This window comes from Lissotriton vulgaris, chromosome 10 (genome assembly GCF_964263255.1).
Source record: "Lissotriton vulgaris chromosome 10, aLisVul1.2, whole genome shotgun sequence".
NCBI classification, from domain to species: domain Eukaryota; kingdom Metazoa; phylum Chordata; class Amphibia; order Caudata; family Salamandridae; genus Lissotriton; species Lissotriton vulgaris.
This window is the reverse complement of record NC_141698.1, coordinates 256,081,397-256,107,668: the sequence shown is the minus strand read 5'-3', so window position 1 is coordinate 256,107,668 and position 26,272 is coordinate 256,081,397. Positions and strand designations below refer to the sequence as shown.

Here is a 26,272-nt window from a genome sequence, read left to right as displayed (position 1 = left end):
AGAGGAGGTGTCTCCCCCTGTCATTCTGAACCGCAGTTTCCTGGTTATCTTTTTTGCTAACTCCAGCGAGAGAGAGGTGCACACGGCAGAGGCTGCAGAGGGTACATAATCCATCTGATCGCGCATCACGCAGGTAAAGTACTTCAATGTTTCATGTTCTCCCGGCGTAGCACACACAATGAGTACGTGCCGTGAAACTGGTTCTAAAAGAAACTTCTGGATGACGAAAGCCACTCCGAAATAAGCAGCCCGGTGAACGTCACTTTGCCCTTGATAAATGGGCTCTCAGGCGGCAGGGATTGATAATCAAAGACACATGTTCTCGCTCTGTTAGCAGACCCAAAGGTTTCTCTTGAGCAATTCGTCAGGGGTGTCGCTACAGCTTTTTACTGTGTGTCAACGTGGTTGTTTGGCATCACCGAGTGTCCGCATGCAGCAGCACGCTTGGAGGCTGGTTTTAAGCGGTCAGATTTGCATTAGATACACAGTGCAATTGTGTACCGAAGTTGCTGCGCTGGTAGTATGAAATGTACTGCTTTTTGTCTTACCAGTCGTTGCCTTCTCTTTGTGAATCGAGACCCTAGGAATCTGGGCACATTCCCACTGTACTGCAGTGGGAATGCCAAAAGCACCATAAACGATAGTTTATTCTCATTCGGTGTAAAGTCTCGCATTTGTGAGGTGCTGAATATTTACAGGGATTGCGTGCTGTGGCTTTCCTTCACACATTGCCTCCGTGTTAAGCCTGACTGCTCAGTGCCAAGCTACCCGAGGGTAAGTGCGGGTTATAGAGTGTGTGTAACCACCTGCCCTTGACGGGACCGGTGCCTTCTGCCTGGCTGGGGCATCTCTTCAGCCAACCAGAAGTACCGGTTTCCAGCAGGTAGCCTTGTACAAAAGTATGTTTGTGATTTCTAGCATAGATTTTGTACTGAAAGGGTACTCTTTCAGAAAAAAATACTATTGTCAGGAAAACCTTTGTTCATGTGCTGCAAGGTGCTGTTTGGAGAAAATAAAGCTTTCCAGCACTGTCGGGCTGTCACTTTTTGTACTCTCTGCTCATGTACAGTACTTATAGGTGTTGTTACCTGCAGTCGAAGTGCATTACAAAATTACAGAGAACTGCGATGCTGCGTGCAAAGGGGATGGGGCCAGTGAGTATGGGGAACGTGGCCAAGGGTGTGGCTAAAAATATTCTTTAACTTTTTCAGACTTTCACTTTAGGTAGCTACAAATAAAATAACGCACAGCTTGAATGAAAAGTTAAGTTAATCAGTGAGAAATGCACAATTGTACATTATGAAATCTCTATTAGGTAATGCACCGCAGACGTCTCTGTGATGATTCAAGTCAAGTCAAGTCAAGAAAGCTTCATTTGGTTGCTTCATAAAACAATCATAAAAGCAAAAAGAGAATAAAATACATCATAATTTACATTTTTTTAAAGAAAAATGTACTTATCGTGTCAGGTTAAGAAATACATCAAATCATAATCTATGATGATAAAAAGTATCTATACGTAGTCTAAAAACATAAAGAATATCATCTTGATGATTTTATATAGACAAGGTACATAGTACATTATAAAGTTAAAATATTATTAAATTCACCTAAATTATATCCAGAATAAAGCTCTAAATAGTCATAGAATTCCTCTGTCTCAAGACTTTCTTTAAGTAGGTCACTATTTTAAATGTGCTGTATACATCTTCAAGCTGTTGTAATACAAGTAGGACGGGTCTGCATAGTCGAAGCCCAATCATTTTTAAAACCGGTACCAGGTAGAGTCTCCTTACAAAAGGTATAAAATTTACAAAACAGTATGACGTGGATGGTAGACTGGTTAGACCTAATATCACAGGGGCATAGTTGGAGGTTAGAGGACCAGTTGTTCATTTTAGGCAGAGTGACTAGTCTGTGAAATACCCCCAACCTAAATCTTGTCAATAAAAATCTATCGTAAACTCCAGGTACAAAAGTTAAATAGGGTTGGATGTTAAAAGTAATTAAATCAATTGATTGTGGACTACAGTAGGTTTCAATATCTCTGATGACAGTCAAATAGAACCCAAGAAAAGTAGACCATATTTTCTCAATTCCATCCTTGCTATTTGGAGAAGTGTGGCTCAATGATTAGAGCGTCAGACTCTGATGCAGAGATCTAACCCGGGACCAGGGTTCAATTCCCCGCCTCGGCGGGTCTTTTGCTCAAAAATTCCACAGACCTGATAATTCTCGCCTCAGTGCCTATTTCAATCATGGAGTCCCACTCTGCAACTCTGGGCAATAGCTTGCTTAATCTCCACATCGGCCCCCACAATGCTAAGGATGCCTGGCCTCCACCTTGGGGGTACCCAGGAGTGGACGCCTCACAGGGAAAGCCAGGATGGGTTCCACAGCGATATTCGTACAAGCGCCTTGAGACCCTTGCGGGTGAGTAGTGCGCTATACAAGTATCAATTTTACATTTACATATTTGCTGAATAGAGAAAGGGTTGGTGAAATATTCAAGATGACCAAGGTCTTTTAAAAAATGTTTGACATATTTTATCCATGGAATTTTCAAAACCCCTTCCAATTTCAAGGCATCTGATAAGATGTCCCTGTTTAATTTTGCCTCTTCCTTGGTCCATATTCTGTGCCAGAGAAGTACAGGTTCAAGCTTTATTAAATCAGAAATAAAGGGTAGTCCCAACTCTGCATGACATAAGCAGGATAAGGTACTATTCGGGAGTGCTAAAATATATCTTAAAAAATATTTTTCTATACGTTGGATTGGGAGCAGGTCAGCAAATCCCCAGATTCCTGCCCCGTATACTGTAGATGAAACACACCTTGCCTTATAGATCTTAATAAGCTCTTCTGGTGGCCTTTTCCCCAGCTTTCTAGCAAAGGTGATCAGAACAGATGCTGTCCTTAGGAGTACCAACTTCTTAGCTGTAACTGCCGGACCCAAGTGTCAATACGGCCAAAAAGGATTCCCAAATAAGAGAACCCCTTAGTTTCCCCGATCTTCTGTCCTGCAACAAAAATATCTTTACATTTCTTAATTCCACGGCCACAACGCATGATAAAGGTCTTGGAGGAGTTTACTCTCAGGCCAAGATTTTCCATAAACAGAGAGTAGCTGTCTAGGACCCTCTGCAGGCCAACTTGAGTGCCGGACATTAGCACAGCGTCATCCGCATATAGGAGCGCTGGTATTGGGCGTCCTGCCACGTACGGAAAATCTTTGTTATCTTTTAGGAGGGCATCCCCCAGGCCATTAATATAAAAGAAACGGAGCCAGGACACATCCTTGCCTGACTTCGCTCTTAATCGGGAAAGTAGCAGAGCATTCCCTCTTCAGACCACAGCGCACACGTGCTTTGGCGTCATTATAAAAACGCTTAAGAAAATAAATAATCTGAATCTCAACCCCCATGTCTTCTAAAATAGACCAGAGTTTGCTGTGAATCACACAGTCAAATGCAGGTGTGAGATCCACAAATGCTAAGAATAAATTCCCCTGTTTGGCCGTAGTATATTTCCCTAACAGGATTGACAGATTTATCCCCTGCTCTATCGTTCCAAGACCAGCACGAAAACGGTAAGGCAGATCAGACAGAAAAGAGTTCTCCTCTCCCCAATTCTGCAAGCATTCCAGAATTATTCTGCCTATTACTTTCATTACACCATCAAGCAGAGAAATAGGCCTGTAACATCCAGGGTCCTGCCAATCACTCAGGTACTATCCCTGCGGTCATGCAATCACCCAGGCACTACCTATGCACTCATGGAATAACCTAGCACTACCCTTGTACTCCTTAAGTCATCCAGGCACCATCCCTGCACTCCTCCAATCACCCAGCCACTACCCATACACTTCTAAAATCATCCAGGCACTACCTATGCACTTGTCTAATCACTCAGGCACTACCCAGACACTCCTCCATTCATTCAGACATTACCCCTGCATTCATGAATTTACCTGTGCACTCCCATGCACTCATGCAATTGGTCAGGCTCAACCCATGCAGTCATATGTGCACTTTGGCACTTCTGTAGCACTCATGCAATCAGTCAGGGTTGAAGAAGTGCATGGGTAATGCCTGGGTGATTGCACGAGTGCAGGTGTAATGTCAGGGTGATTGGAGGAGTGCATGGGTACTGCTGGAATGATTGAAGGAGTGATGGGTAGTGCCTGGGTGATTGCATGAGTGCATGGGTAGTGCCTGGGTGATTGGAGGAGTGCATGGGTACTGCCTGAGTGATTGAAGGAGTGCAAGTGTAATGCCTGGGTGATTGTACGAGTGCAGGTGTAATGTGTGTGTGATTGGAGGAGTGCATGGGTACTGCCTGAATGATTGAAGGAGTTGATGGGTAATGCCTGGGGGATTGCATGAGTGCATGGCAAGTGCCTGTGTAAATGGAGGAGTGCATGTATATTGCCTGAGTGATTTAAGGAGTGCATGGGTAATGCCTATGTGATTGCACGGGTGCAGGTGTAATATCTGGATAATTAGAGGAGTGCATGGGTACTGCCTGAATGATTGAAGGAGTGGATGCGTAATGCCTGGGTGATTGGATAAGTGCATGGGTAGTGCCTTGGTGATTGAAGAAGTGCATGGGAATGGCCTGAGTGATTGAAAGACTCCATGTGCATGCCTGGGTAATTGCATGAGTGCAGGTGTAATTTATGGGTGATTGGAATAGTGCATGGATACTGCCTAATTGATTGAAGGAGTGGATGGGTAATGCCTGGGTGATTGCATGAGTGCATGGGTAGTGCCTGAGTGATTGGAGGAGTGTGTAGGTACTGCCTGAGGGATGGAAAAAGTGCATGGGTAATGTCTGGGTAATTGCATAAATGCCGGGGTAATCTCTGGGTGATTAGAGAAGTGCATTGATACTGTCTGAGTGATTGAAGAAGTGCATTGGTAGGGCCTGGGTGATTCCATGAGTGCAGGAGAAATGTATGAATGATTGGAGGATTGCATAGGTACTGTCTGAGTGATTGAAAGAGTGCCTAGGTAATGCCCAGGTGATTGCATAATTGCATGGGCAGTGCCTTGGTGATTGAAGGAGTGCATGGGAACTGCCTGCATGATTAAAAGAGTGCCTAGGTAATGCCCAGGTGATTGCATAAGTGCATGGGTAGTGACTGGGTGATTGGAGCAGTGTAAGGGTACTGAATAGGTTGTTCTATGTGTACATAGGTAGTGCCCGGCTGGTTGCATGACTGCAAGGGTGGAACCTGGGTGATTGCTGAGTACAGGGGTAATGTCTGGGTGATTGAAGGAGTGCATGGTAATGCCTGGGTGCATGGAGGAGTGAATGGGTAGTGCCTGGGTACACGTAGAACTGCATGTGAAGTTCTTGAGTGATTGGATGAGTGCATGAGTAGTTCCCGGGTGATTGCATGAGTGGAGGAGTAGTGCCTGGATGATTGTAAAACTGCATGGGTAGTGTTTGGGTGATCCCATGAGTGCTACAGAAGTTTCTGTGTGCATGTATGACTGCATGGGTAGAGCCTGACTGATTGCATGAGTGCTACAGAAATGCCTAAGTGCACATATGACTGCATGGGTTGAGCCTGACCAATTGCATGAGTGCATGGGAGTGCCTGGGTGATTGCATGAATGGAGGGGTAATGTCTCAATGAATGGAGGAGTGTCTGGGTAGTGCCTGAGTGATTAGACAAGTGCCTAGGTAGTGCCTGGATGATTTTAGAAGTGTATGGGTAGTGGCTGGGTGATTGGAGGAGTTCAGGGATGGTGCCTGGATGACTGAAGGAGTACAAGGGTAGTGCTAGGTTATTCCATGAGTGCATAGGTAGTGCCTGGGTGATTGCATGACCGCAGGGATAGTACCTGAGTGACTGAAGAAGTGCATGGGTAATGCCTGGGCGATTGCACGAGTGCAGGTGTAATGTCTGGGTGATTGGATGAGTGCATGGGTACTGCTGGAATGATTGAAGGAGTGATGGGTAATGCCTGGGTGATTGCATGAGTGCATGGGTAGTGCCTGGGTGATTGGAGGAGTGCATGGGTACTGCCTGAGTGATTGAAGGAGTGCAAGTGTAACGCCTGGGTGATTGTACGAGTGCAGGTGTAATGTGTGTGTGATTGGAGGAGTGCATGGGTACTGCCTGAATGATTGAAGGAGTTGATGGGTAATGCCTGGGGGATTGCATGAGTGCATGGCAAGTGCCTGTGTAAATGGAGGAGTGCATGTATATTGCTCGAGTGATTTAAGGAGTGCATGGGTAATGCCTATGTGATTGCATGGGTGCAGGTGTAATATCTGGATGATTGGAGGAGTGCATGGGTACTGCCTGAATGATTGAAGGAGTGGATGGGCAATGCCTGGGTGATTGGATAAGTGCATGGGTAGTGCCTTGGTGATTGAAGAAGTGCATGGGAATGGCCTGAGTGATTGAAAGACTCCATGTGCATGCCTGGGTAATTGCACGAGCGCAGGTGTAATTTATGGGTGATTGGAATAGTGCATGGATACTGCCTAATTGATTGAAGGAGTGGATGGGTAATGCCTGGGTGATTGCATGAGTGCATGGGTAGTGCCTTGGTGATTGGAGGAGTGCATAGGTACTGCCTGAGGGATGGAAAAGTGCATGGGTAATTTCTGGGTAATTGCATAAGTGCAGGGATAATCCCTGGGTGATTAGAGAAATGCAGGGATACTGCTTGAGTGATTGAAGAAGTGCATAGGTAGTGCCTGGGTGATTCCATGAGTGCAAGAGAAATGTATGAATGATTGGAGGAGTGCATAGGTACTGTCTGAGTGATTCAAACAGTGCATGTGTAATGCCTGGGTGATTGCACAAGTGTGATTGTAATGTCTGGATGATTAGAGGAGTGCATAAGTACTGCTTGCATGATTGAATGAGTGGATGAGTAATGCCTAGGTGATTGCATGATTGCATTGCTAGTACCTGAGAGGTTGGAGGAGTGCATGGGTACTGCCTAACTGATCGAAAATTGCATGGCTAATGTCTGGGTAATTGCATAAGTGCAGGGGTAATGTCTGGTTAATTGGAAGAGTGCATGGGTACTGGCTGAGTTATTAAAGGAGTGCATGGGTAATGCCTGAGTGATTCAAGAAGTACATGGGTGATGCCTGGTTGATTGCAACACTGCATGGGTAGTGTCTGGTTGATTGGAGGAGTGTATGGGTACTGCCTGAGTGATTGAAGAAGTGCATGGGTAGTGCCTGCGTGATCGCATGAGTGCAGGAGTAATGTCTGGGTTGTTGGAGGAGTGCATGGGTACTGCCTGGGTGATTCCATAAGTACATGGGTAGTGCCTGGGTAATTGGAATAGTGCATGGGTACTGCCTGGGTAGTTGCATGCATGAATGGGAAGTGCCTGGGTGATTCTATGAGTGCAGGAGTAATGTCTGTGTGATTGGAGGTGCACATGGGTACTGCCTCAGTGATTGAAAGAGTGAAAGTATAATGTCTGAGGATTAGACGAATGTATAGGCGATGCCTGGGTAGGTATATGAGTTTAGGGGTAATGTGTAGAGGATTGGAGAAGTATATAGGTAATACCTGGGAGACTGGAAGAGTGTATTGGTAATGTCTAGCTGATTGCATGAGTGTACAGATATTGCCTGGATGATTGAAAGAGTACATAGGTAGTGGCTGGGTGATACTCTATGTGTATGGGTACTGGCTACGTGATTGCAGAAGTGCATAGATAGTGCATTGGTGTTTGGAGGAGTATGGGAGAAGTGCCTAACTCTATAGATGACTGCATGGGTAGTGTTTGAGAACATAGATGAGTGCAGTAAAAGTCGATGTAAACATTAGTTCATATTATCATGCTAATTACAATATTTCATTTGACCTTTTCTATTAAAGAAGATACAAAATTAAGTAGAACTTTTTTACAGTAGTTTTGTTGTAAACTGAATGCAACATCTGTTAAAACTTTAGTATTACCTTATGTAAAAAAGGAAGAACAAGTGGTATTGTATATTATATTATAATTTTAATAACACAACATCATTTTAGAATCACATAACATATTGTGTTTCCCATTTTTGCTGTTCTCAGATTCTACTGAATTTCACCATACACAGTGATTTCAATGTAGATCATCAAAAAACAGCGGGAAAAAATACAATAAATGAGATTGTAAAAAACAAAAAACAAATCTGTGTTGAAAATATTTAAAAGGTCAACTATCTGTTTACCTACCTACAGTTTGTAAATCACATTCTTTAAATAAAGTAAATCTTTTACTCTCTAGTACATTTTGTAAATGATACACTCTCATTTATATTGTTTAAAATATAAAGATCAAATATATAAACTACTTCTTTCAAATACAATTTTGCAATGCAATAAGAATTAGCACAAACAATAATCCAAAAAGTAATTGATCCATCTCCACAATATGCTAAATAATGTTTCCAAAACCATTTGCATTGGAAATATCCCAAATAAACTTGGTAATTTGTGTTCACATCTTCCCAATGGGCCGAATTATGTTTTCAAAAGTTTAGCAGCAAAAATATCAGATATTAATTTTGTAGTTCATATGGCAACCAACATTTGAATTCCAAATGAGCATCATTACAACGAGTCAATCCTTTATTGCACTTTAAATACACAGTATAGTGGTCAGATGTTGTAGTAGGTCCATCATGAAAAATAATAGCCACTGCTTTAAAAGTCTTTCCAGAAATTGATACTTGACTTGACACAAATTATTTAATTTTGGTTTCTAATGTTCTCCCATCTGCTCTACTACGTTGTGGCATTAAAATTACATATTGTCCAAATCTGTTTATAAATAATGTTGACAACATTTGTGATTTGCAATCAGAACATGTCATATCTTGATTAGCTGTTTTTACTAATTTGTTAACCCCTTGCGTACTCGTGACGGAACCGTTCCATCACGAGCCTCGGGTGGGCTGTGCTGGTGACGGTATGGTTCGGTCACGGCCCGCTCGCCGTGCCTGCGATGCGCGAATTCCACGCCTGCGCTGAAGGTTCTATTAGGCGGGCGGGGCCGTGACGGAACCGTTCTGTCATAAGCACAGCCCACCTGAGGCTCGTGATGGGGCGGTCACTTCACGAGCACGGGAGCGCCGCGCGGCCCCCCTCCCCCTTAGCTCTGCGGCGGAATAGCCGCCGCAGCTAAGGGGTTTAAAGACACTGTTTTGCAATCTGGTATCGTCAAATATTTGAATCATCCAGAGTCTATTTCATTGGCAGAAGAAAATGAATACTCTTCACATTTTTGATCCCATCTGTATCTTAGTCCAAACACATTTTCAATTTCTATTCCTTCATCTTCCAAAACTGCAAGCATAAACATAAGAAATTCTTGTGCTTCTTGTTGTACATTAAGTGTAAATTGCAATGAACCAGTACATATATCTAAAAGATGCTGTATGCAAGAAGCTATATGGATTTTAGTTTGATCAGTTACCAACTTTTCAAAAATATATTGTAATAAAGAACAAATTTGCTGATGAAGATTTTCTAGATAAAACACAACATTCACAATTACATTAGCATAGCAGTTGATACCTGAAAAATCTTCTAACTGGTATCCTACAATATCATCAACAGTGTCCTTTTTCGTTTTCTTTGCAGCTTCATCATTATTTTAAAAAGTTTTCTTTTTTTCAACCTCACTAGAATGTTTGTCATATTTTTGTTTTGGACATACTACACGTTTTTCATATAGAGGATATTCACCTAAGTTATGAGCATGCAGTCTTCTTAACCGATTATACTCTAAAGCTTTTTGCATCATCATTACCCTTTTTCTCATCAAAATCAATCAATACAAACCAGACAAGGTTTTTACTCGAGAAAATGCAATGTATGCCATGACTTCTTTAAATACTGTACATCCAATATTTACCAAAGCACTGTCTACACTTAAACCATGAGATTTATGAATAGTTACTGCATATGCTAAAGAAAGAGGAAAATGTTTTCTACGAACATACAAATCTTTTACAAGCAAAAAACGAACAGCACAAAGTCCAATCTATTTTACCTCTTCAATCTGATCAAATGTAATGTTCAAAAATTCGATTCCATCTCTGTTCTGATAATTAACAAACTTAACAACTTTTCCAATTGCCCCATTTACGAAACCTATTTTTACATCCAAATGACGCTGTAAAATTACCCGACAGTTTACACATACATGTAAAGTCTTTCTAAACCAGCCGTCTTAGATATAGAGTTTCCAAAGAATCCAATTTTGACAGTAATTTCTCTGGGAAAAGAATAGTAACTCCTTTTTGTTCCATTTTAACAATGATTTTCATTTTCACTATTGGTTGTTTTTCCAGTTTTAACATTTCTTGATTGAATGAAGAACACTCTTGCAGTGTTGGCATTAGGCAAACTATAGACTTCTTTTCTCCAATTGTTTTGTACAGTATTTCAGGTGCAATGTTTTCGTTTGGAAACAAGTTCGTTAGTAGCCGACTTTGTAAAGGTTCTTTACCATATTTTGTCAAAACACCAATTCTTATATCCTGAAAAATGTTTCCATAATGTTCATCACTTGCTTGTCGCATATTCTTAATAAGTTCTTTATATTCAAAATTAGACCAAATTTTCACATCTCCAATACTTCCCAAAGATTTCCTAGTATCTTCATCGACAAGAGTTTTAAAAACTGGTTGTCCTTTCACAGGAGTAAGTTGTAGAAGATCACGGAATACAATTACATGTTTTCCTTCAAATAAAACATCATAATCTGTTTTTAAAATCTGTTGCATTCTTAAATGTACAAAGGCAAGCATTACGTTTGAGACCATGCTCACCTCTTCAATGATTAAAAGTTTCATTTTCTTCAGTACTCTTGAGACTTCATAACAAACTTCTCCAGATAGCTTGTGACATTCCAACTTATTTTTATGTTCAACTGATAGCATAAGTAATCAATATAATGTAATCCCTTTAATGTTGTGTGCTGCTAATCTAGTTGGAGCAGTTACAACACAAGATAAATGTGATTCAGTGGTTTTGTGTAGGTAACTAGTCAAAACTGTAATTAAAAAACCTTTTCCTGTTCTAGCTTGCCCACTGATATACATTCGAATAGGATTAAATGATGTACATTGGTATTCTTTTTTTCATACAGTAAAGCATGCTGTATCTGTTGTGTCACTTGTACATATATTTCTTTCTGTTCAATATTTGGTTGTTCTTCTGACTTTTCCAACTCAATAATGTCCTTTTGTGCTTGTTCCATTGCCGTTTCTACTTCACTCATAGCTATTGCTGCTTCCTTTTCAAGAATTGGTTGTCCTAGTGGATCTTGACTTAGTGGAGCAGAACTATTTCCATCTTGAGAACTCTCTGTAGCTGTTTCAGCTGCAATAGTAGTTTCTTGTTCAATCTCTTCCTTCAAAATTTGTAGATAATTTGGAAAAATTGTGCATTCAATGCTATCTTTACATGCATTAAAAGAATCTTCATAACAGTCAAAATCTCCAAATAATTCCATTTTAGTACGCCAATGCCTAAAGAATTACAAAAGTGCTAAATACAAAAATTCCCTTTTATTCGGAGTATTACAACTGAGTTTCCTATGATTAGTAAGATTTCCTTTGGCATGTTTTACCAAACATCCATCACATCCAATTACGGCATATTTATATTCAATTATATTTTCTGTAACATTTCGCTTAAAATTATAATGTTGCAGTACTTCAAAGAGACATATGTTTTCCAGATGTGGGCTTCTTTTAGGATATTACATGTCCAACATACTCGTTTAAACAATATCTGTACTTCCTGGCTCATTCAAAGCTAGGTGTTCACTGTCTTGTAGAGATTTCAAAACTCGATTTTGTGTTGCAGCAAGACCTAGACTTACGCAAAGGATTTCTCTTTACTTTGAATTCAATCTTGTAGATTAAAACCGATCTGAAAATTCGTGGAATCCAATCTGTTGATGGGAAAGCATTGAAGGACTGGGTTTTTAGAACCCAGCAGCGTCAGGGAGAACGCCTGAAACCTTCGAGTTCCCCTGTCTTGGCAAACAGAGACACAGGATACTTCTTGATGACGTCAAAGACCAAAGTTTATTGGCTGCAACCAGGAACAGAGATCTACGAAGCACACACGGGTGGTTCGTCAGAGACTGCACAAATTCAATAAGAGGAGCATGGTCTTTTATGCCAAAAATCAAGCCTCAGGCAACATTTCAAATTTACATTCGATGCATACAAACTGACCAATGGCAATGTAACATTTCAAACGTAGCGTATGACGATGATCCAAGACAATCCCATTTTCCGTAGTCCAGCCCACCAGAAATGACCACGCACATTCCCAAGTTTCCTGTTCGATCAGGCCGGACAAACCCATCGCAAAGCCTTCAACCCAAATCAATGATTATGTTGTAAAGGAAAGGCAGAAACAGATTGGAAAGGAGATAGAAAGGTGGAAGCAGTGTACCATAAACTCGGGCACGTCCTGCTCTTTGATCTTTATCAGACCACCTGCTGAACAAGGAACTGGCTCAGCGAGGTCAGTCTCAGGCAAGGAGTCAGTTCGGCCAGGTCACCCAGAAGTCAGCTAAGGCATACGTGTCTCAAGGACTCGTTCGGCCACAGTCATCGGACCTATGTTAGGGCAACCATACAAAATGGCTGCCGTATACAAAATGGAACCCGAAGGTTCAAACTAAATCCTTGAATAGAGAGTGTTCTCCTATATCGATTCATACAAAAACACTCAGACACGCTACACTCGCCATTTGCGGTCTGCTGGCACCAAGATCGTCCATTTCGGACAACCTTTAGTGAACGGGTTCAGAACCATTGAACCCAGTTCGCGAACAACGGAACCACAGACCCTCCTTTTGCCCTAATATAGGCAACAGACCCAAACCCATGTTAATCTGAATCCGTATCTATATTCATCAGATCATCGATATGGTGCTGTAGCATCATCCTATTACTTAGTAAATCTCTCTGGACAGGTCTCCTTGCACACAAAGTAACACAGAGGCCACAAATTGCAGGAGCGCACTGTACACAGAGACAGAACATGAAAAGGATTGCCAAGACCATCCCAATGACCATCAAAATCTTCCAACCCCAAGTGGATATCAATCCCCATAACCATCCCAACAAAGACCAATCTCCTTTGTCCAAATGGACAGAGTCGGAGATTTTATGCAATTTGGAAATGGCCTGGAAGACTGAAGGAGCGTTGTCTGGAATGAAAACACAGCAGCTTGATTGAATCAGCTTGCAAACTCCACCTCGATCTGCTAGAATAACATCAAGGGCAACTCTATTTTGAAGTGTCATGAGTCTATCCGACTGGAGCTCAGCAGTCAGGTTACCAAGGGCACCAGCAGTTTCGACTATGGTGGACTCAACCACTCTCGTCAACTGGCGAATATTCCTACTGTTAGCCATAGGTCCCCAGAACGGCAGAAAACCCTTAAAGAAATCTCCCAGTTCTTGTCCTGCAGTGTCTTCTTGACTAAAGACACCTCTAGCAACTCTCATCTTGTGGTAATCTGCCGCAGCTGTAAAAGTGGGAGGTAACAGAAAGAAAACAAAACATGTGCCCGAGAAGTCGGGGGGCAACCATGTATAGGCTTTGTCGTAGCAAACAAAGTAGGTACCCTTGGCTGCTAGGAACGCTGGGGAGGACTGAGACGCAAATACATAAGTCTCAGTGCAAGCACTTCTCCCTAACTGCGCCTTCGGATTCTTGCCGTTGCCCTGCAGACAATAGTGACCCTGATGGGGCACTATCCAAATCGGTGGAGAACTTTTCGCTCGCTGGTTAACACTCAGACTAACTCCATATCCAGTAACGTTCCAACCAATGTAGGCGAGTGTCTCATCTCTCGGAATAGTCTTATACGAGCTAATCCCTCTAATCATGTCGACAATGCCTTTGACTATAGCGCTATTCTTTGGTTTGTCTTTCAACGAACGTTGGGGGTAGACACAATGGGCATAGATAAACATCGTTCGGTAAGCCCAAATCGAACCATTAAAACTAAAAGGCAAAACTAAATAGGGAATACCCTTATCAGTTGTGTGGGGCATCAAACCACAAATCCAGCAGTTTGTCGTATTCATCACTAACTGGTGTTGGTGCAGAAGTTGGATGAAAGAATTGTTAGCAAATTCCAATCGTCTGACTACCTAGGTGAAGGTGTAGGTTGCACAGTGGGATTAAACGTCGTTTTAAAAGCAAATGTTACATAGCCAGCTATAAATATCATAAGGCTCAATAGTACAAAATAAACATAGTATCAAAAAACTTTTCTTCGATGTTATTTTACATATCCGTTTTCGAAAAGTGAGTGTCTGTACAAGTCTCTCCAACTCAAAGAAATCCATCCTAAACTAAATGTGCTGCCCGCGGTGGTTGGTTGATTCTGCTCAGGAGTGCCTCTGCTAACCCAGGAAGACTGCCTTGAGCCAACAGAACCCTCGACCTAGTGTCTCAGGCTTGCACTCCCAAGACTGGTAGCAACCGCGACCCTAGCAGCGAGAACCAGATGGCGGTTCAAGAAAAACAAAAATGAGTAGATCCTTGGTGGAGAGTTAACCTGCAAACAAAAAAATCATCAAACTTTATTAGTCTTTATTTATTTGTCCGTAACTCTCGGTCTCAGATTATAGCGGTTCTTTACAGCTAATTCTTGATCAGCGAACAAAAGGTGAGGCTCTGTAGTGTCCAATCGATCTGCAGGAGGTACTGATGCTTGCAAAATTCTATCGCTCTCTTTCTCTGAGTTTGTTCCAATCAGTCGAGCATCGCTGAACGGTATAAACCCTTGGACAACTTCTGTTTCAGAGTCTGCAAGTCCCTCCTGGATCCACTTTTCATATGGCAAGGGCAGAGGTGCTCTTTTGGTGTGGGATTCGTGGATCCAGTTGCGTTTGCCTTGCACTCGGACCACGGATCTTGTCGACAGGAGCACAAGGTAGGGCCCTGTCCAACGGGGCTGCTCGTTCTTGGTCCGCTGGAAGTTCCGCACAAACACCCAAGACCCAGGTTCAATAGAGTGCCCCGGATCCTCTGAAGCTTGCGGAAGACTGTCATGCACCTGTTGGCGTAAAACACTCATTTTAGTTGTCAGTTCACGCAAATAGTCAAGCAACACAGGATACTCGAGGTCTCTGAACCTCATTGGTCTTGGTACGCCCCAAATATTTGTCGGGCGACCAAACACAACCTCATACGGACTCAAACCCATTCGTGAATGCACAGTCATCCTTGTAGACAGAAGTGCTAATGGCAAGGCATCTGGCCATTGCAAACCAGTGCTCGCTTCAATTTTGGCCAATTTTAACTTAAGAGTGCCATTATAGCACTCGACTAAACCAGCTGATTGGGGATGATTTGCAGCGTGGAATTTCTGCCTAATCCCGAGACCCTCACACACTCTCTTCATAACTTGACCCACAAATTCACTCCAGATAATTCTCGGCAGTTCGAACCTCGGGAAAAATTCTTTTATCAAAGCCTTCGCTGTGGACAAAGCAGTATTGTCCTTAAGGGGGTAAGCTTCTACCCATGTAGAAAAGGAGCAAACAACCACTAACACATATTTCAAGTTGTTGCATCTCTCCATATGGATAAAATCTAGCTGCAAAGCCTCGAACGGATACGTAGGAGGAGCAAAATGACCAGCTGGTGTTGGAGTTCCCTTACCAGGATTATGCATCAAACATACCATACAATTCTTAACCAAATTCTCTGCGCATTTGGGAATTTCCACATTCTGCCAAACCGGAGCCAACAACTTACAAATCCCTTTCACGCTAATATGTGCCATTCCATGAGCCATTGTAACAACTGGAAGCACATACGCATTGGGCAACAACCATCTCTGATGCTCTGACAAATCAGTCCAACAACCATTCGAATCCAATCTACCCTTGCTTTCTCTCCAGTCATTCAACTCTTTCTCTGTGGCCTCACCCTGAATCAATTTCACGCTCTCAATGGTATCTTCGCACATACTCTTCTCTGGAACCCATCTCGCTGGACCAGCGACATACATTCGACTCATCATGTTTCTAGCAGTTTCTTTCGCAAGTTCATCCGCAAACGCATTACCACGCCCAACATCATCCGTAACCTTTTTATGGGCACTGCATTTCACAATCGCTATTTGCAATGGTAACGTAAGAGACTCAAGAAGTTCATTCACCAGTTGCCCATGCTGGATCTTGGTCCCATGCGATGTCAAAAATCCACGTTCACGCCACAAACGTCCAAAGCTATGAGCCACACCAAACGCATACTAACTATCCATATACACATTCACTTGTTTTCCTTTTGCCAACACACACGCTCTTGTAAGTGCAATCAATTCCGCTGCCTGTTCCGAGTTATGTGGGATACGTGCAGCTTCAACAACCGTAAACAAAGTTGTCACAGCATATGCTGCAGTGGTATCACCATTCGGCAATTTAAAACACGAACCATCAACCCACAAAGCATCATCACAGTCAGGAAGAGGAGTATCCCGAAGGTCCACTCTCCCTTTCGTCTCTTCTTCTGTTCTTAGGAAACAATCAGGCTGTTCTTCACTATCCTCATCTGTCTCAAACGAAATTGGCAACAATGTAGCTGGGTTTAAGGTATTACACCTTTTGATGTGTACATGACTCGCAGTGTAAGCTCATATCCTGACAACCGAGCACTAGTTAAGTGCTGTGTTTTGGTACGATTCAACAAGGTATCCACTGCATGTGGGACAATAACCACTAACGTGTTATCCATAACCAAACCAGCAGATTGTCGTATTGACACAGCCGCTGCCGCTGTGGCTCTCAAGCAGCTCGGCAACGCTCCAGCTACAGGATCCAAAGTCGACGAAAAGTACGCACATGGGCGTTGCTTATCGCCAAACTGCTGAGTCAAAACCGACAATGCACATCCCTCTCTCTCGTGGATATACAATGTGAAAGGCTTACTGTAATCGGGAGTACCCAACACAGGAGCCGAACACAACGCATTACGTAATTCAGAAAAGCTCTTCTGACTTTCATCAGTCCAAGGAATAGGATCTGGGGTATCCTTAACGGTAAGGGCTATCAAAGGCTTCGCTAACAGAGAAAAATTGGGGATCCACTGCCTACAATATGACGTGATACCCAAAAACGCACGTACTTCTCTCTGTGTCGTAGGAACACTCATTTTCATGATAGCCTGAATTCTTTCTGGGGTCAGTTTCCTTCCCTCCTTCGATAAGAGGTGACCTAGGTAGGTAACTTCTTGTCGACAGAATTGCAACTTCGACAGAGAGACTTTATGATGACAATCAGATAAATGTCGCAATAAAGACAAAGTGGCATCCTTACAAATCTCCTCAGTATCAGCGGCAACTAACAAATCATCAACATACTGAACAAGGGCTGCACCTTCCGGTAAAACCAACAGATCAAGTTGTGTCTTTAAAGCTTGACTGTAAATCGATGGACTCTCACAATAGCCTTGAGAAGTGCGCTTAAAGCGGAAACTGCGTCCTCCTAAGGAGAATCCAAAGATATCTCTGCTCTCCATGGCGATCGGGATGCTGAAGAAACCATTCTTCAAGTCGATCACCGAAAACCAGGTGGCAGAAGCCGGAATCAAAGTCAATAATGCAGTAATGTCAGGCACAACAGGAAATTGTGGAACAACAATCTTGTTCACTTCACGAAGATCGACGACAAATCTATATACAGGAGGCTGCGAAGGATCAGTTCTCTTTAGGACAGGCAAAACAGGACTATTGCACACATTACCTCGCGTTTCTTCAATAACACCATTGTCGATCAGATCATAAATGATCGCTAAAAGTGCACGCTCACCATCACTTGATATACGATATTGCGGAATGCGTGGTAACTTAGCATTCGCCTTCCTTGTCATAACATACAGGGGAATGTCCAACAGGCCCACATCATTCGGACCCGTAGCCCATAACGAATCTGGTAACAAAGACAATTCAAATGGAAGACAATCTTTTTACACATACATCGGAGAGATCGCACTCTCACCCAAAGTAAGATGTACTCCTGCCGGAGAACAATACAAAGTCGCATACAATCTCTTCAATAAGTCCAATCCCAACAAATTCTCATTACAACCTGTAGTCAAAAGAAGGGGTGCTTCAAACCTACAAGGGCCCACAGAAAGGGGCAATGGGGCAGAAATCGGATTCGTAACAGGGGCGCCAGAAAAACCTACAGAAACATTATTAAAGCCAGACAAAGGTGCGCCAGGGAGTTTAGAATGCATAATAGAACTCTTCGTAGCACCAGTGTCTAGCAGAAAAGGCTCTGACACACCTGATGCAATCACTTCAACATAAGGTCCACTCTGATCTACTGGAACTGAAACAACTCCCTCTCTTCGTCCATGGCTGTCCTAGCAATCATTACCATGTGCCTCGACACCTTCAACATAGTAATCATCCACATAGTACTGTGCTGTCCTACCAGAGGAATTCTGCTGCTGATCAAAACTATTCATTGAATTCTGCGGAGGCAAAGGACGCACATTCTGACAGCGACCCCTACCTCTAGGCGCTTGCTGAGCACCTCTACCTCGTATACAGGAGCACTATTCCCTCGTTGTAGCAAGACCGGGCAACTATTCTTATAATGACCCTCTTCTTTACAATATGCACACTGATTGGGGCCATACGGAAAACGCTGTTGAGAAGGCTTGTCTCTTTGCGAGTTTCTCGAATACTGTTGAGGCTGCTGATAATCACGCTGATTATTAACACGGGGTGGATAAGCTTGTTGTAGAAGAACTTTAGTCTTCAATTCCTTAGTCTTCTTATCCGCTTTCTCTAACTCATCCTTGCGTCTATTCTCATAATACTGAGCCGTAGCTAAAATCTGCGCTGATGTAGAAACAGGCAAAGCACTCTCAGAATCCTTCAACTTAGTGCATAACTCAGGAAGAAGATTGTGTACAAACGTGTCGACGAACAACCTCTGGCCACCTTCGGAAGCCATATCCTGCCCACTATGATCAACAAAAGTTTCTTCGAAACGTGTGAAAAAATCTGACACAGTCTCAAGTTTCTTCTGTTTACATGCAGACAACTTGTCCCAATTAACACGCACTTCGGGCATCAAAGCCTTCTTAAAAGTAATAATCCTACCAGGAAGTTCTGTAATAATATTTTCAGGCTTAGCACCTCCAACTTGTCTATCATTTGCAGCAACAAGATTCACCCACGAATCACCCAATTCATTATCATGATCCGTATGTCGAATGACATTCCAGATGGGCTGTGGAACAACATTCCCAAACAACATATCTATGTCCGCCAAATTCATAATCCAGTTCTCATTGGAGAAGTGTGGCTCACTGGTTAGAGGCGGCAGACCCGAGTGCAGAGAACGGCCCGGGACCAGGGTTCGATTCCCGACGCGGCAGGGTCTTGGACCAGGATCAGCGGACTGATAATTCTCGCATCGGTGCCTACTCCGACCAGGGAGCACACTCGGCAACTCTGGGCATTAGCTTGCCTCATCTCCACAACGGCCCCACACAAACGCTGGGGATGCCTGGTTTCACCTTGGAGACCCCCAGGAGGGACTATCTCGAGAGGGAATGCCAGGACGGGTTCCCCAGCGGTCTATAGCGCTACGAGGCCTCCGGGTAGCAGTGCGCTTTACAAGACACAACAACAACAACAACAACAATAACACACGAACTCACAGTTTGCGTAAGCTCTTCATAATATCCCGCAGGATTTTTCCGCGGATCAGGCAAACTCTGCTTAAGCGCTAGTACTTCAGCACGCTTCCAGGGAACATGTACCCACACTCTCTGAAAGTGCGCAACAATAGGTGGTTGAGCAGTTGCATCAGCAGGTCTCCAAACAGGAGGAACCTCTCGCATCGGATACTGGCGCGCTTTTCTCCCAACTGATGAATCAGGCTCAAACAGCCGTTCAGAAGAAGCATTATTTCGAAATGATAATAACGACGACACCGCTCTCTCGATGTCGAGGAGACTCACAATCGTGCCCTTCGCAAACTCAGAACGCAATCGAAACAACTCTTCAGGGGGTTTACCCACCTCGTCCATCCATTGATCATGGAGGAACGCACACATGATCTCAAAAACATATCGTTGTTTAGGTGCTTCCCATTGCCGGAAAACCTCCATGATACCCTCAAGATCATATTGGGACGTGTACGTAACCCATCTATGTGCCATGTGATCCAAAACCATTCGTTCATCCGAATCAGGCAACTGACTACGCAGCTGTCTACGCTCACTCACAGGAGACATACCCAATTGTCCCAACCAAGGAGTCAGAAAACCGGAAAAGGCAGCAGTCCTCCGCTGTCTAGGAGAAGGAGTAGTCGGAAGAATAAGGGAAGATGAAACAGTAGTAGAAGATCCAAAGTCGGAACAGGCATAGAAGCAGTAGTAGGGACAGGCATAGAAGTAGCAGTCGTAGGAGAGGGCAAAGTTGGAGGTCCCTGAGGAGGCTGCGCCAAAGGAACAGTAGCCAACGGAGAAGCTGGCTGTAGAGGAATCACAGGAGGCAAAACAACCGGCAATTGCACAGCCACCACTGGTGGCGGTGGTGCCGTAGCATTCTGCGCATGAGGCGGCGGTGAATTTAACAGATGCGACATTAAAGGATCTTTCGCAAGATCTTTCTCGTCTTTCTGTTCTTTAAGCGGCAAGACTGGGTGTGAGAAGTTGGCCTGATATGTAGTGTTTCCAATTCTGGAACCACTGGGTATCAGTCCAAACAAACCCCAAAGATGTCTGGTTGTAAGTCAACCTTGTTAGACAAGCTATCCTAGTGGTAGCATGGACTAAGCAGCCTTAAAGGCTTAACTTAAGAGGTTGTGTTAAGCGAGCTGTTTTACCACATACAATCCTGTAATCAAATGAAAGGACACCACACAAGTATATATTATAAAAATATATGTATTTATTTCTAAATTACTCCCCAGTACTCTTTATGAGGAAAGGGGCACAAGCGTTAAATCAAAAGCACTGTTACACATATAAAGTTGCACAATTATGGATGAGGGCGGGTGGCCACTCAGACCATATATTAAAAAAGTGGTATAAGTAACACTTATCGAACAATGGTTAGGCCTAGGGCCTAGAGATTCGCTGGGAGCAGTCAGGACTAGCAATGATGAAGTCGGGAGTAGCCCACAGGAGACGGGTGCAGCACGGAAAGTGCGGCGCGCACCAATGCACTGTCAATGGTGCGTAAAAGTTAGATAAAGTGAATTAAAAGATACTTCCGCTGAACCTAGGAACACAAAACTTTAGACACAGACCCTAGAGGTGAGTACCAGTGTATAGACACCGGCGTTGCAATGTTACCTCACCCACAGGCCGTGGGTGCACAGGGTCGAAGTGGCGTCGGGTTCTGACACGCAGGTTCTTGGTGCTTGAAGCTGTTGCAGCTGCAGGCGCTGTGAAGCAGAAGTGTCCGGTGCGATCCAAGGGTGGATCGAAGTAGAAAAGTACCTGAAAGCAGAGGGGACAGAGTCTGGGTCACTCAGCAGTGACCAGGGTGGAACCAGGACGGAACCAGGCAATGTCGGGCGCAATCAGGCGGTTGTTGATAGGCTTCTCTCCGCTGTCACGTGGGCTCTGGGGCATCTGCGACGTCCAGGAGCAGGTCACGATCTGTCCCACGTAGGCTCTCGCCGTCAGCACCGTCGGCTTCAAGATTGCAGCAAACAGCACTTGGCAAAAGCAATCCACGCGGAACCGGGAGATTGCTTATCACTCGAACCAGGAGGATCAGAGTGGGGGCTCCTTTTCACAGGAGCTGGTGCAGATCTGGAGCAACCAAAAAAGCGAGTCGTATTTCAAGTTTCGTCGGCACAGGGGCCACAAGCCAGCTGGCAAGTGACCGGGCCAACGCGTCGAGCGCACACAAGCAGAAGGGTCCCACGCAGCACTCGTCGAGTGTGGAGGGGTGAGCTTTGGTGCAAGTGGAGCTCGGGGCTGGGGCTTCTCAAACCCCGGTGCACAGCTTCGAGGATCACTCGTGGGCTGCACGGTCAGCGTCTCGTGGCCTTTTCAAGATGGCGTGCCCCGCGCTTCCGGTCGCCTCCACGGGTCTCAGCTCTGCAGGGACTGTGGATCGGGCAGGTAGAAGGCAGGCAAGCTTGATCTCGTCGATCTCTGTCGCTCGAGTTCCGGCGGGAACTGCAACAAAGCAAGGGTCGAGGGCTGGATGGTGCCTGTTTGCACAGGGTGGTCACTCCTTGACCACAAGGGAGATTCTTCAGTCTTCTCACGTCGTGTAGAAAGTCGAAGGGTCCAGAATTCGTTTATTATGTTTCTTCAGGATGATCTGAGTTGCATTAGCACTGCTCCCCCTCTTATTCCAATCTGAGGGGTGGATCTCCTGCTAGGTCCCTCCCCTATGGGTGGGACCAGGAAGGAGGGTGGTTACACCCCCTTTCCTTTGTCCAGGTCTCACTGGAGCTGGGGCTGGGCTGCCCCAGAACCGGTTTGACCGGATTATGCAAGGGGAAGCCTTGTGCTCCCCAGGCACTGTCTGGTTTCATTCAAACCTCCCTGCTACAATCCACTATCTCCTGTCTGGGGTGGTGTCACACCTCCCTGTGACAGGAAATCCTTTGTCCAGGCCTCCTCTGCTGAGTTTCGGTCAGCAGCAGGAGGTCAGACATGTGTCTGTGGCAGAAGCATCCATTTTGTGGATCTGAGGCTCTTTTAAAAATCAACCGCGTTTTAGCAAAAGTAACATGTCGTCCCCTCTAGAGGGGTGGAATGCTACCCCCGTCGCCAGGACTGGCGAGGGGGTAGTATTCCAAATCGTATGACACCTTACACGACATGTTTTGATAAAGCCAAACCAAAGTTGACATATAACCGCGAGGATTATAATGCACTTAATAGTATATGGTTTGGCATTATCCCGGAACAGCTAAGGGAATTGGTCCCGACAGCTGCAGACAGGCTCAGCTCATGCTAGAGCACCATCTCACATTAAACCACGCACTCTGCCTTCAGGATTGTTAAGGCCTGCCATAGGAGTGGCTCACAGGTTTATATGTGTCCAGATAGGTTTAGATATAGGCATACTATATCTAAGCAAGGGGTGATAACACCACCTTGCCCCAGCTGAGTGATCAGCCAGTTGTGTCAATTTTAGATAGCCAGCCAGGGGTGGCAAAAGATATGCTGCAGCCCCTGGTAGGCCTTGGATGCACCTATGCCCTGGGCACCTATAGTGCTCTGTACAGGGGCTGATAAGGTGACCCAAGCCAATCTAGTTATGCACCTAGGGTACATGGAATCCATTTTACAGAGAGAGCAGATAGCCTGGGGCCCTGATTAGCAGGGAATCAGGCCAACTAAGTCGAAAACCAGCTAAACACAGGGCAAAAAATCTGGGGTAACCATAGTCAGGTAGCCACCTTCCTACATAACCCCCCCCCAAACGAAAGGAGATAAGGCTATCCTTGGCCAGGTAAGCCTATATTGCCTGAGTGGCCATATAAGGAAGTACCTGCACTAGCATGGGTACCCCCTGTCTCATGGTCCACTAAGCAGTCCCTCACCCTAGGGGTATTAGAGGGTCTCCACCATAGGGAATCACTACCTTGGGTGTGTTTATGCAAAGTTAAAGGCTGGTTTGGATATGGAGTATTGAAGTGAGGCTCCACTAATTTTGGGCTCAACTTCCTCCAATTATCTTCCACCATGTGGGCCTTTCTTTCTTCAACTGAGTTGCACTGAGCTCTCAGGGTCAACCTCTGGCTACCTAAAGCTGGAGGCCGGGTCCCTCTGTTTGGCTTGCTGGAGGGACAGTCCAGGTTTGGGCCCTTTGGGTCCCAGGTTTGGCTGTGCCCAACAGAATCCATCTGTGGGAGGTCCCTAACTACTTTTAAGGGGGCTCCCTCAGGAGTTTTTAAAGTTTTCACCTTACTAGGGCTACTAGTTTTGGTGCCCCTAATCTGTTGATGGGGGTGCTTTATTTGACAGGGGGCCCTCTGGGTCTCACTGTCCTTCTTGTCCTCTGCAGCCCTGGGCTGACTAAGGCAAGGTAGAGAGGGGCAGGTTACCTGCTCCAGACTGAATCCCACCTGAGAAGGGTCCACTGCCATCAGAGGCTCTGTCAGGCCAGGCCTAACAACCTCTGGGGCAGTTCCTTCATCAGGGGTAAGATCAGTTCCCTGAGGAGGCTGATCCTGTCCTACTGTCTGGTGAGGGGGAGATTTCTCTTCCTCCTCCATGCTCTCAGTTTGGGTGGAGTGATCCATCATTTCAGGCTTCACAACACACATATCTGTTTGAGTTTGGGCTGTGGCCATCACAGCCCCACCAACCTTTTCAGGAGGAGACTCAGTTTGGGTTTCTGCTGTTATCATAACAGCTTTGCTATTCTGGTTTGGAAGAGCTTCTGGTAAAGATGGGGCAGAGAGTTGCTCAGCCCTACCAACCTTTTCAGGAAGGACATCTTGAATTGGGGCTATAGCCAGTACAGCCCCACTAACCTTTCCATTGGAATTTACCATTCTAGAATGGATTTCCTGTTCAACCTCAGCCCAGGCTGAGATTTCCAAATCATTACCCAGTAGACAGTCTACAGGCAAGTTTGGTGACACTGCCACTCTCTTTGGGCCAATGACACCTCCCCAGCTGAGACTTACTACTGCCATGGGATGATTTGTTTGGATGCCATCAATGTTTGTTACCTGGTATGTGGCACCAGGTAAAAGTTGCTTAGAGGGGACTATACAGTCAGCCACCATGGTGATGCTAGCCCCTGTGTCTCTAAAGGCTTCAACTTTCAAACCATTGATGATGGATTCTTGTCTATATTTGCTCAAGGTATTTGGGCAAACAGAGAAGTTGGCAAACCCCATGCCAGTCTCATAAACAAGAGCATTTGGGGATGGGGACCTGGATAGGCCAGGGTCCCCTTGGGCTCCAAAAGTAAACCCACCCAGATTCCTGGGTGTGCTCCCACTTCCTGGGGGATTACTGCTGACAGTAACAGGAGGTGTTGGAGCTGGCTTTGGAGGTATGTTTTCTTTAATGCCATTCTTGGGACAACAGCTGTCTGTTTTGTAATGCCCAACCTGTTTACAGGCATGACAATAAGGCTTTTTGTCAGTTGATGAAGTGTCTTGGGACCCATCCCCCTTCTTGGAGTTTTGGGGCCCTGGGGAAGTGTTTTCTTTACTTTTATCCCCACCCTTATCTTGAGGCTTGGTAGACTCCTTCTTCTGGTTATTGTCCTGATTCTTAGGCCTAATCCTGGTTCTGACCCACTTATCTGCCCTCTTTCCCAATTCTTGGGGAGAGGTCAAATCTGAGTCCACCAGGTGCTGGTGTAAGAGCTGGTTCTGACAATTACTTAGGATCTGCTCCCTCATAATCAAATTATACAATTCTGTGAAGTCATGTACTTTGCTGCCATTTAGCCAACCCTCCAGGGCCTTAGTTGCACAATCAACAAAATCAGTCCAGTCCTGAGTCTGTGCCTTCTGGGTGTCTCTGAACTTTAACCTGTACTGTTCAGTGGTTAAGCCAAACCCATCTATTAGAACACTCTTCAGGACTTTGTAATTGCTTGCATCCTCCTGTCTGACAGTGAGGAGCCTATCTCTCCCTTTCTCTGAAAAGGAGTACCATAAGATTGCTGCCCACTGTTCCTCAGGAACCTGCTGTACCATGCAGGCTCTCTCCAGAGCAGTCATCCATTTGTGGATGTCATCCCGTCCCTGGTAGGGGGGCACAATCTTTGTCAGGTTTCTACTATCATAGGACCTGTCTTTAGGAATTTTGCTGCCACCAGTGGCATCTAAGCCACACAATTTTCTTTCTCTTGCTAAAGCAAGTTTAGCTTGAGCCAAGGCTACCTCTTCCCTTTCTATTTGGAGTTGGACAGCCCTCATCCTGGCCCTATGCTCTTTTCTCTGGGAGGGAGTCATCCCTCTTTGAGATTCTCTTGAGGCACTAGAAAGATGAGAGTCCCTTGATTGAGATCTCACCCTCCTGTTACCTGGGAGAATGTGGTTATGAGATCTAGAGTGGTGCTGGCCCTCTCCATTCTCATGTAGGTCCAGGTTGGCCTGGTTAAGCCTGGCAACCTGTACCTGGTTTCCCCTCTGATCCTGATCTTCAGGCTCTTCTAAATCAGAGCCTTCCTCTTCCTCTTCTTCTTCTGGAAGATTCTCATTCTCAGGGGAGTGTATCCCTTCACCTGAATCTAAGGGAGCCTGACTCACCTTATCTAAGTCATCCTTTTCTAGGATAGCT

At 44.8% G+C, this 26,272-nt stretch overlaps 1 protein-coding gene across 1 annotated transcript in view; it reads left to right on the top strand.

The window, feature by feature from the left end:
- The first annotated feature begins 16 nt into the window (after nt 1-16).
- Nucleotides 17-26,272, top strand: part of LOC147685062 (GTPase IMAP family member 8-like) — a 248,397-nt gene continuing 222,141 nt past the window's right edge. Inside the window, exon 1 of the mRNA XM_086939754.1 lies at nt 17-133. The gene's annotated coding sequence lies outside the window, so the exon portion shown is untranslated. The remainder of the gene's footprint in view (nt 134-26,272) is intronic.